The sequence below is a fragment of the Mustela erminea genome, chromosome 7 (assembly GCF_009829155.1).
Source record: "Mustela erminea isolate mMusErm1 chromosome 7, mMusErm1.Pri, whole genome shotgun sequence".
NCBI classification, from domain to species: domain Eukaryota; kingdom Metazoa; phylum Chordata; class Mammalia; order Carnivora; family Mustelidae; genus Mustela; species Mustela erminea.
Genome location: NC_045620.1, coordinates 86,901,189 through 86,913,926, shown reverse-complemented (window position 1 = coordinate 86,913,926; position 12,738 = coordinate 86,901,189).

Sequence of the window (12,738 nt, the reverse complement as noted above, 5' to 3'; positions counted from 1 at the left end):
TCCCAGAGAGAATAAGGACATAAACATTCTCAGTTTATAGGGTCCTGCAGGGAAAACTATAAGAGACACATAAACATTTTTGTTCCAGTAGCCATCTGGAAAGAATAATATCTTCATTATGTTCTCGTTTCTGCTGAGGATCTTAAAGAAGAATAGCACATTAAATGCTGAAATTTTCATATTTGCAAACCAGTGGAGATGGTATACTTGTCAGCATTTGAATGTCTCCTTAGTGAGATGAGAGGAAAGGCAAAATTACAACTCATTCTCGTTGACAGTTACATACTTTTAAACTATAGGAAAGTGACTAGAGGAAATGCATGATAATTTTGACCAGAAAGTGTTTTAATTGCTTTTTATATTATGTGTCTTATTAAAGTTCCATAATAGAGCCATAAATATCATGAATTATAAATAGCTGCTTACATAAATAATGTATCCTCTCTTCCTCCCTTCTGTCAAGATTGAAAAGGCCAAACCCATTAAATGTGGAACATTTGGTGCAACATCTTTACAGCAGAGATATTTAGCTACTGGAGATTTTGCTGGAAACCTTCATATATGGTAAGATTATTTGATCAATATTAAGACATGAGGTAGGCTATTCCTTTGATAGTCTTGTTGCTCTTCCTCTGAAAGAGAGAATTCTAATTTTAAAATTTCTTGTTCAATTTTGACTATTTATAAAAATGCAAGAATTGTCTTTTAATACACATTTTTAAAGATTTTTTTTTTTTTTTTTTTTTTTTTATTTGACAGAGAGAAATCACAAGTAGATGGAGAGGCAGGCAGAGAGAGAGAGAGAGGGAAGCAGGCTCTCTGCCGAGCAGAGAGCCCGATGCGGGACCCGATCCCACCCTTTTAAAAAGACTGTTTTTCTGTAGATATTTTCATAATGTTACCAGTATTTATTTCCACACCAGCTGTTTGGTGCTAGCATTTAATACTTTATAAGTGTACATAAAGGGCTCTTCCCCACACATGTGTAACACAGAGAAGTTTGATATTGTTAACATATCAACAGGACAATTGGCATTACAGAATAATCTACTGAATTTTTTTGTTTAATTTTTTTTTTTAAGATTTTTATTTATTTATTTGACAGAGATCACAAGTAGGCAGGGAGGCAGGCAGAGAGAGAGGATGGGAAGCAGGCTCCCTGCTGAGCAGAGAGCCCGATGCGGGGCTTGATCCCAGGACCCTGGGATCATGACCTGAGCCGAAGGCAGAGGCTTAACCCACTGAGCCACCCCAGGCGCCCCTGTTTAATTTTTTAATGTAGAATCCTCAATTTATTAAATTTTTTTTAATACTTTAGCTAACATCTAAGCACAACTTTTTAGGAAAACATCTGTTGAACAAATCAATATAAATCTGTTATAAATGAACAAAACTGTAATTATGCCAAATGTTTGTAATTTTCATGTTCTACCTAGAATTATTTCCTCATATTTAAGTTAATTTGCAGGAATTGATATTTCTCCTTAATTACTTTTCAAGAATGTTTCTTATTTTAACTGTGTGAAGTATATATAGTAATGTTCTAGGAAGAAACAATTGCCTCTGCCTTCTGTTTTCAAAGGTGACCTTTCTTGATTCTCACTTAGAATCTGTTGCTTTATAATTGAATTACTCTAACATATTTATTTTAGAATCACAATATAAAACAGAATGAAGCTATATTTTAACTTCCCTTTGCTTTAACTGCTAAATACTTAAGTTCGCATTTGTTAGAATACTTAATGTTTCTTATATGCTGTGTCATATTCTTTCAAAGAAATGGGGAAAGACGAGTCTGATTGTTATTTTTAAAAATAACATATTTCAGTATAAGAATATGCAAAAAATATACACTGTTGACTGTCTTCCTAATAGAGTGCCTTAGTATAGTTACAGGTATTACTGACTTATTTTCATTATTAAGTCTTATAATTTCATGTTATGAAAACAGTGTTTTAAAGTCTGTAAAAACAGTAAAACAGTTCTTTTAAGTAGAATCTCAGCCCTTTTAGTCTTGATTCTTTCAGTGATACTACAAAGATAAACTGTCTCTGAACTAGGTTGAGCTACCTGAAATTTTAATTAGGGAGATTTTACCAATAAATCTTGGCCTAGTAATAAGGTAGGATTACATTTCATGGATAGCTACATTAATTTTTTTTAAGTGTAGGTTATCAGAAACTAACTTGTTATAGAAAAATGCGATTTAGAAGCTTTAGTAGAAAAAAGAGAGACAGGTGAAGGGATATGTTAACGTAACCTACTTGAACCATTCATCACTCTGCCATCTTGGGTAGATTCAGGCACTCGTGGTGAGTGCTTTTCTCTGTTTCTTTCTCTTAACTAAACTACACTTAGACACACCTGCCTTTGTTTTGACCAGCATGATGATACACTGAAAAATATGTGAAGAGAGAAAAATAGTATGGAATTTAGTGAGAAAATAGTACATTATAAAGGGAGAAATGTATACAAAGTAAACACTACTTGTATTTTATCCTTCCAAAAGATCTCAAGATCAGACTTCCAAGACCTATTTGGAAAAAGCATTCTGAATTACTTTGAATTTACTCTTTGTTTAAAGTAGTGATTATTAGATTTCAGTGACCCAAAGGGTTGGCAGATTTGGGGCTCCTCATCCATTACATATGGGGAGGAGCCCACATTTATTATCAAGCTTGTCTAATAAGTCATGTGCAAAGGTCCTAGATAGATTATCTCTGAGAATCACTAAGTGGGCTCAGGATGTAGAGTTCCAAGTTGAATTATGACAGTTCTCGTTGAGGGCTCGAAAGAAACTCAAATAGAGAGAGAATATTGGAAGTAAATGTATAAATTAGCTTCACAGCAAAGCCCTTATTTTTAAACAAAAATCTAAGTACAGTATGCATTCTTAAATTTCAGTAGTGCACTAAATGTTTGGGACACATGGAGTAAGTAAGAAGCTGTGTTGTGTTGTCTAGGAATTTGGAAGCTCCAGAGATCCCAGTATATTCCGTAAAGGGCCATAAGGAAATTATAAACACCATAGATGGTGTAGGTGGACTGGGAATTGGGGAAGGCGCACCAGAAATTGTGACTGGCAGCCGAGATGGTAAGTTAAAGTATTCTTTGTATTTCAAAAATTTTTTTTTCTTTAGATAAATCTTTGTGCAACAGTACATCTTCTCTTATGGAAATCCTCTTTGGTAGCCATGATTCCCTAAATTTAACTGTACTGTTTTAATAGGTAAGTTTAATTGCGTGGCCCTCAATTGCCTCAGACTTCTGGGTGTTTTGAGATAGAGGCAGAGCACTTACTATTTTAGCTTTGAGCTAGTTCAAATCCTTACAATCATATTTTCCTTTGAACTTTGAAAGATTTAAAATTTCTTTACAGGTTTTTGAGACAGCTGACAATATAAGGTGGGTGGCAGCTTTTCACATTTTGGGGGGTGGGGAGGAGCAGAGGGAAAGAGTGGGAGAATCTTAAGCAGGCTCCATGCCCAATGCAGAGCCCAACCCAGGGCTCAATCTCATGACGCTGAGATCATAACCTGAGCTGAAATCAAGAGTCGGATGCTTAACTGACTAAGCCACCCAGGCACCCCTCACTTTCTTTTTTGAAAAAGTAGAATTAGTACTTGCAAAAATTATCCTGTTGACAGCTGGCTGAACATCGAAGTTCTATGATCCTTCCACTAAGCATTGTGAAAGATCCAAGGGCATGAACTCTACTTTTCTACCTGTGGTGACTAACAGGGGCCAGGTCTATTGGTGTCCAAAGATGTTCTGAATGACTATAAGAGGAGTCAGAATTTGTTGCTTCATGATGGGTACATAAAAAATTTGGTACCTTAGTGGGTTTGGCTAGTTTTTAATGGCTGCTCAAGACCATGAGGAAATTGTTTTAAAAGAAGTGAGATATAATTTTCTAATAGTTATTCAAGAGTATATGTGTTTCAGAAATCAATTATTCCTTTTAATAATAGAAGAAATATGAAATAGGGGAGGAAAAATAGCATTCAGTCTACCACAGTAGCCTAACCCTTAGATTTGTTTTCCTTTCCAGTCTTGTATACCATTTTATATAGTTGTCAGTGTGAATATGATTTTTGTCTTTTTTTATTTTGTGCTTTGTCATATGCGAATGTTGCTGTTTCCATCATTACCATTCTGATGACTGTGATATTCTATCCTATGGATGTGTCACAGGAGCCCTTAACTATGTCTTTGTTAAGCATTCAGTTTGCTTTAAGTTTTTGTTTATTGTTTTGGGAGAGTGACTATAAAATAATGAGGGAATGAGTATCATCATGTATATAACTTTTTAGAATAAGCATACTTTATTATTTTTAAAAGTTATTGTCAGACTTTCCAAAGTATCCATGTCCATTCTGAACTGTGATAGATGAGGTGGATTTCCAGTCTATCCTACCAGCATTGATTTTCCCTTTTCCCCTAATTTTATAGATAAAAATAGTAGTCCATTCCAATTTGTGTTAACTTCTTTCTACATTTGTTTTTCAGTTAGTTTTGCTTTGTGAATTTTGTTTATGTTCTTTGCTCATTTAACTGTTGCAAATTTCATATGCATCTTATCAATTTGTATGAACCTTCTAGCGTAATAAAATAACCTCTTGTCACATTTGTGAGCATTTTATTCTCTTTAAAGTAGCCTTTTTAATGACCAACTTTATTTTATCATTGGAGAAAAATCTAGTGGGATATCTCTCCTTTTCCTGAGTTTATTATCTCTTTTAAGGGCTTTTCACCCTTGTCCTGTTCTCTCTTAAGTACTTGCCTTTTAGCCATTTTATTAAATGCATTTGTATTTCTCATAGGCAGTGGTGAGTTTAGTTAGTAGTCCTGCAGTTTGCATTAAAAGGAGAAGCAATGAGAAGAAATATGTGTTAATTTTATTTAATATTTCCCTCATCTCTACTGCCACAGGGAAATTAAACTTAATTGTATGTGAGATAGTATTCTAAAACCCCATATAAGAAATCATAAATGTAAAAATTAGAGTTTGTTCATCTGTATAAGAAAAATGCCCATGATTATATGGTAGTATGGAAAAGAATTAAAATAACAATGATATTCTTCTAAGTAAATAGTACATTAGGTTTAGACTCAAAGAAAGACATGATCTGAGTCAGTAACATTTGTGTTTCCCTTGTCAGTTACACCTTGTTGGAAACTTTAGAACAGTCATTGGCTTTTCTGTGTATCTATTAACTTGGAAATCAAGTCTGACGGTAATATATGGGTTGTATCTCTGTTATTAAATACAGCTTGCCTGGGTGCCTGGGTGGCTCAGTGGGTTAAGCTTCTGCCTTCAGCTCAGAACATGGTCTCAGGGTCCTGGGATAGAGCCCTGCATTGGGCTCTCTGCTCAGCGGGGAGCCTGCTTCCCTCTCTCTCTCTCTCTGCCTGCCTCTCCACCTACTTGTGATCTCTGTCTGTCAAATAAATAAATAAAGTCTTCAAAAAAAAAAAAAAACTTTAAATACAACTTACCCAAGTAGAAGTCAGAGATATATGAATATTTTTAAGTGTTATACTATCTGTAATATGGCCATATACACAGGAAGTCATAGGAAGAGAATGCAGAAAAGAAATGTCATCAATCACTATTGAATTTTGCCAACTCACTTATATGCACAACAGGAACTGTGAAGGTGTGGGACCCAAGACAAAAAGATGATCCTGTTGCTAATATGGAACCTGTACAAGGAGAAAACAAGAGAGACTGTTGGACTGTGGCATTCGGTAAATTATTGAAGAACCTTGCATTTGAGGTATCAGATGGTAAAAAGCATAGTGCTTTCAGAAATTCCCAATAGTCTCATCACACACTGTTTTGTGGATTATTCTGATAGTTTATTGAGGCAAATAGAGGTGGTGGTTAATGTCAGCCTCCGGGGCCTCAGTTTGAATCCTCGCTTTGTTATTTCTTGGCTGAGTGAAGCGGACAATTTACCAAGCTTCTCTATTCCTTAGTTTCTTCATTTATAAAGTGGAACGAATAATAGAATTTACCTAATAGTATTATGAGGATTCAATGAATTAATACATGTAAAGTGCTTAGATTTGTGCTTAAATTATTAAGTGCTCAAAAATATTTGCTACTATTATATACTTCTGTTTAACTAGATAATGTTGACCTAGTTTAGAGCCAAATGCCATTAATGGAGCCAAGCAGAGTTTCAGATGCTCGAATGGACTAACAAATCTTACATTATATGCTACACAGAAGATGTTTATTTTCTAGAACATAGTTATGCCATTACAGAATTATTTGTTATAATTTGATAAATGTGTTCTTCTGTTACTATACATAAAATGAATATTGACTTTGTAGGACTAATTGATGTGTGCCCTAGTATCTCTTACTGAGAGCGTAATTAAAATAATTTGTTGATAACAGACATTAAAAATTTGATTGAACAGTATATGTGAACTGTTTAACTTTCATATGTTATTTTAAAATTGCAGTATTTTGTAATCAGAGGAAAGTTTTAGGTTTCCAATTAAAGAAAAAACAAGTTCTTGTATGGGAATTACTGTGTTTGTACATTATGAACAATAATATATAAACTTAGCACGTGTACAGTTTGGTGAGAAATTTCAGGATTTGTATTTAGAATCATCATCTAAAATTTGATATGGTAATTAAAAAGTAATTACCTATGGGTCCATTAATGCCTTTCATCTTTGATCTAAGGAATATAAGTGCAGTTTGAAATTTGGGACATTAAATTTGAAAAATAATCCATTATTTTTACTCTTCTATGAATGTCAAGTATGTCCAGAATACTGTGGACATGCAAAGGTGAGAGAGATTCCTAGTCTTGCCTCAAGAACCTTGTAGTTTAGTGAAGAGGGCATGATATCCACACTAATTATAGTACAGGGTAGGAATGATAAAAGGTCACAAGACGTGTAGATGAATATAGAAGGAATCTCGAGACTTCTTAGTGTGCAAATATGGTAGAGAAAGAACATTTGCTTTGGACTTAGACTCCAGTGAACACTTTCACTTACCCTTTCAGTAGAGAATCTCAGCAAATGAGCTTTTTTTTTTAAAAAACAATGTTAGATGACCAACTTAATAATCTTGATGTCCTGTCAGGATTAGCAAAACGAGATTCTGCCTAGTGTGATTGTGTGTGTGTGTGTAGGTGTGTGATTTGGTACAAGCTATATGTGTCGTTTTTTAACATTATTTTAGCAGCCTTCAAAGGAGCATTTGTACAGATCTGCAACATATCTTGATTTCTAGGCAATGCTTATAATCAAGAGGAACGTGTTGTTTGTGCTGGCTATGACAATGGGGATATCAAACTGTTTGATCTCAGAAATATGTCGTTGCGGTGGGAGACAAACATAAAAAATGGGGTAAGGTATATCTGGTTGCTTTATAGCTTGAGCATGTTTGTGTCTACCTCTGAACTATTTCATAAGGAGAGCGCCTCTAATGACTCATCTCGTACAGCCCCTCGGCCAGTAGTTTTTAACTTTTGGGGCTGTGGAGCCCTTTGAAAACTTAATGAAAATCATGGAGCCTCTCTTCAGAAAGTGAACACATACTCAGATGTGGTATGACAATCTCTGGTGAGTCACCAGTCCCTGTAGCCTATCTGTGGACCCCTGTAGCTATGCAGTGTGATATTAAAATGAGCTAGTAAGAGGCCTTTTTTCCTGCTAAAAAGCCTGAATAGTAACAGCCTCCCCAAGTACTTGGAGATTTTGGGTCCTGAGTCATATACCGTATACCCTTAGTAAAGAATGTGGTTCCTTCCTGTTTTCTAAAATTAGCTTTGGTTGCATTATATAAAATAACTATGTAACAACAATAAAAGATTATATAGCTTTCCAAATTAATCTTCTAGACAGGGGAACTCAAAATGGTTTGTTGATCCTATGAACCAAGAAGAAATTTTTTCAGTTAAAAGTATTTGAGGGATGCCTGGGTGGCTCAGTCGGTTAAGCTACTGCCTTCAGCTCAGGTCATGATCTCAGGGTCCTGGGATCGAGTCCCGTGTCGGGCTCCTTGCTCGGCAGGGAGCCTGCTTCTCTCTCCGCCTCTGCCTACTTGTGCGCGCTCTCTCTCTCTCTCTCTCTCTCTCTGACAAATAAATAAATAAATAAAATCTTTAAAAAAAAAAGTATTTGATGTATTGATCCTCAAAAGATAAACTGATTATTTAAATGCTTTCACATGAGCTGACTCTTTTAAAATTGTTTTACTTAGTTTAAAAGAGCCTCCTGAATAATAATTATTAGGCTATGAATGATAAATATTTTCTATTTCAGGTATGTAGCTTGGAGTTTGACAGAAAAGACATAAGTATGAATAAGTTAGTAGCTACATCATTGGAAGGAAAGTTTCATGTTTTTGATATGAGAACACAGCATCCAACGAAAGGTTTTGCTTCTGTTTCAGAGAAGGTAAATATGAGGGAAATGTCTTTCTATGAACAGGAATGTTCATTGCTTGTTTTAGACTAATAAATAGAATTAGTCACCAAGGTTCCTTCCAGGTCTTTGTATGAAAGGAGCTATTTTTAATATATTCTTGTGGGAACTTGACAAGTTTTTCTGTGCAGAGAGTACTTTCTCAAAGTTGATCAGTTTTAGATTTCTTGATTATAATAAAGGCCTCAGCTGGCTAAGAATCTTGTTTTGTACTTTAGGAACAATCCCAAGACAACTAGCTGATGCGAAGAATTAGATCAACAAAATCTAGCCTGGTGTTTTCTAATAAATATATAATATTTGTGTTAGTATCTACATACTTTTCAGAACATATAACACATACACCTTATGTCATTTCTTCACATTTTATATTCTGGTTTTCTATATTAAGTGAAATTATTTATAGCATCAATCGTGGGCACATAGTAGGTTCAAAAAAATTCTTCAGTCAGTCACTTACACATATATACATACTTTACCGTATTCCAGAAGTATCTGAGGTAGCTTAGAAGGAAACATATGGTATTACAACCTCAAAAATAGATGAAGAAAGCAGAGCACAGGGAAAATACTGGTTAAAGAAAGAAAAAAACTATAATGAAGCCTGCAGTAAGGACTGCATCAGACTCAAGCTTAAACAGCATGTTGTTGGCCAGAGACGGGTTGGGAATGTGACTCTACCTTCCTTGAGTGTGAAAGTAAAGATCAGTTACAGATTTGTAGTTTCTATAAGATTAAAATATATAAGTTGCTCAGGAAATAAAAATTTACTCTCTTGCGCTCTCCCCCTCCATTGTGGATTCAGCAGTATTTCTCAAACCTTCCTGTTTTGTCTGGTTACTACTGTTAATTATTATTATCACTGCGTATAAATTGCTGTCACTGCCTGATGAACTAAATCTTAACAAGGCAGCTATAAATTGCAATATTGTTTGCCTTTGTTATTTCTGAATATACTTATGTATCTACAAACAATATAAAGCACTTTGTTAAATTATCCTTTATACAGTTATAACACTTTTCTCATCTAGTATATATTTTAACCCACTGAGCCACTCAGGCGCCCCTCATCCAGTATATATTTTAAGATTTTATTTATTTACTTGACAGAGCACAAGTAGGCAGAGCAGCAGGCAGAGGGAGAGGGAGAAGCAGGCTCCCTGCTGAGCAGGGAGCCCAACGCAGGGCTTAATTCCACAACACTGGGATCATAACCTGAGCCAAAGGCAGATGCTTAATCAACTGAGCCACCCAGGCGCCCCTCATCCAATATATTTTAAGGCGTCATGTCCCCTCTTGCTTTTTAGGTTTTTTTTTTGTTTTTTTATCAGCTTTCAGAATCAAAAGAGAAGTTTAAAATTGAAATAGGTTTTAACACTTTGAACCCACTCAGTTGAGGAGTCTTACACACTTAAAGGGTCTATTTTGAGATATGGGATTTTAGTCTGCTAGTGGTAATCCTTTTATAAGACTATTAAGTCAAATGCCAAGACAAATCACTCACTGAAATGTGAAGTATCTAAGAATGACTTAGATCTAGTTGGTCTCACTGTCTCTGCAAACAAAATCTTTCCTATTTCCCGCCATCCGACCCTCCTCCCTCCTTTCCGCTTCTCTCTCCTCCTCCCTGCCTCCCTCCATTTCTCTCTCTCTTTCTCTCTCAGATCCCTTATAGTGAATACACCGTTAACACTGATTTATTAGCTGTTGTCGAGGTGCTAACGAGCTATTACCTTCCAGTTGCCATTTTTGTCTTTTAGTTTAATGTGACTGATAAAGACCCTGGCTTATTATGGCTTTAAACACCATTTATAAGTCTTATGATCCCTATTTTGAAGACTAGACAGGTCAAATGGTATAAATTAAAGATAAGGCTCTGGGAGCTTTAAGTTAAAGTTCATTTGGTGTATGGGAACTTCTTGTAGTTCCCATTCAGTTTGCTGGAAACCTGAAACTGCTGTAAAAATAAAGTCTAGGGGCACCTGGGTGGCTCAATGGGTTAAGCCTCTGCTTTCAACTCAGGATCTCAGGGTCCTGGGATCAAGCCCCATATCGGGCTCTCTGCTCAGCGGGGAGCCTGCTTCCCCCTCTCTTTGCCTGCCTCTCTGCCTACTTGTGATCTCTCTCTCTCTCTGTCAAATAAATAAATAAGATCTTTAAAAAAAAAAATAAAGTCTACTTTCTTTTTTTTTTTTTTTTTAATTCAGTATCCTTTTTTTTCCCCTTAGGAGGAAGTATATATGTTTGCATTTCGAGTTTTTCTTCTCTCTCGGAGTGAGCTAGAGATACTTAAATGTGTAAAAATCTATTTGCATAATTTATATGGTACTATAAACTTATATGGACTTTTAATCTAACATTTTTTAATCCAGTAGAACTTTGTTGCATAAAGCAATAAAGAAAAATGATGCTTTTCTTAATTTGTGATGGACTCCTATAAATCTCTGTAGCCCTCACAAAGAGATGTGCCAGAAATACTTTACTTTAATAACAGTTGAAATTATAGTAGTAAAAAAATTTTTTTTACAGAGTTTCTCAGGGCAGTCTTTGTTTATCATATAAATGTAAAAACTAGTTATGTGCCTCTCTTCCTCATAGGCTCATAAATCAACTGTGTGGCAGGTCCGACACCTGCCACAGAACAGAGAGCTCTTTCTGACAGCGGGAGGCGCCGGCAGCCTTCACCTCTGGAAGTAGTAAGTCTCTGCCTGTGCACGTTGCTGCTTTTTAAGTTACTGGTGGGAGGAAAGTAGGATTGGATTGAACTTTGTTGTCTTTCTTCCTCCTTTGACTTCGTTCATTTTGAAGTGATTTTAAATTAAATGGTATTACATAAGTGTTATTTTGTCAGCTTTTTAAAACATTCATGTACTTACTTTACACTTAGTAAATATTAACCTTCTTTTGATACACTGCATATCCTTGTCATTGTAGTTGTGCCTTCCATATATCAGGGTACCTTAGGAATCATTCTTTTCATAGGTTTAAAATCGTGGTTTTTTAATTGAAATTGTTGTTTTTGTCTTTTTTTGTTTTGATATGAAAAATGTGACTGAAGGCTTTTTGGAAATACTACCATCTGGTCATTACAACACTACATCTAGAGAATAAGAAAAGGGTTGGAATTCTTTTTTTTTTCTTTTTTTTTTAAAGATTTTATTTATTTATTTGACAGACAGAGATCACAAATAGGCAGAGAGAGAGAGAGAGGAGGAGGAAGCAGGCTCTCTGCTTAGCAGAGAGCCTAATGTGAGGCTCAATCCCAGGACCCTGGGATCATGACCTGAGCCCAAGACAGAGGCTTTAAGTCACTGAGCCACCCAGGCGCCCCAAGGGTTGGAATTCTTAATTTTAGATCCTGATAATTCATTTGCCCAAGTTCAGATACCACTGTAATGAAAGAACCAGAAGAGCGCCAGGGGCCCAGTGGGTCTTCAGGAAAAGCCTGGTCATTGAGCTTGCTTTCTGTGTGCTGGGGGCTGCCTGAGTTACAGCTGTAGATGTGCCTTGAATCCCAAGTCCCTAAGGTGGCATGTACGAGGTCAGTTGCTCATTTAAAAGGCGCGATAGAAGATAGGAGTGAATGGTATTTCTTTTTCCATCACTCAAGGGAAAAAAAATACCTAACAACACAAGCCTGCAAATGAAAGATACTTCAAAAATAAAGTTTGATTAATGATACAAGAAGAAAAACACCAGGGGCGCCTGGGTGGCTCAGTTAGGCGTCTTCCTTCAGCTCAGGTCATGGTCCCAGCGTCCCGGGATCAAGCCCCACATCGGGCTGCTTGCTCCTCAGGAAGCCTGTTTCTCCCTCTCTCACTTCCCCTGCTTGTGTTCCCTTTCTCGCTGTGCCTGTCTCTCTGACAAATAAATAAATAAAATCTTTAAAAAAAAGAAGAGGAAGAAGAAGAAAAACACCATCTTCAGTATAGCTGGGACTTTCACATTTGCAAAATACATGTCTATGTATTAGCTCCTTTTAGAAGCTAGCAGGGAGGCTGAAAAACAGGGCTACATTTGAAAAGTGTTAAGGTATTTAGGGATCTAGCTGACAAAACAAAAGCAAAAACAAAAACGTAGTGAATGCATTAGATCAACACTGTATAGTTTTTGTGAGTAAAAAGCAGAGGAAGAGTTTTAAGAATTCTGGGAGCATGCCAGGTAGACTGACCATGTGGTAACTACTATTTTCCTAATATCTTGCCCATTGTCCTTCCCTGATTTCTTCCAGCCCAGTCTGCACTCTACATTAGGCTCTGCCTGTGTCCTTAGCTAAGC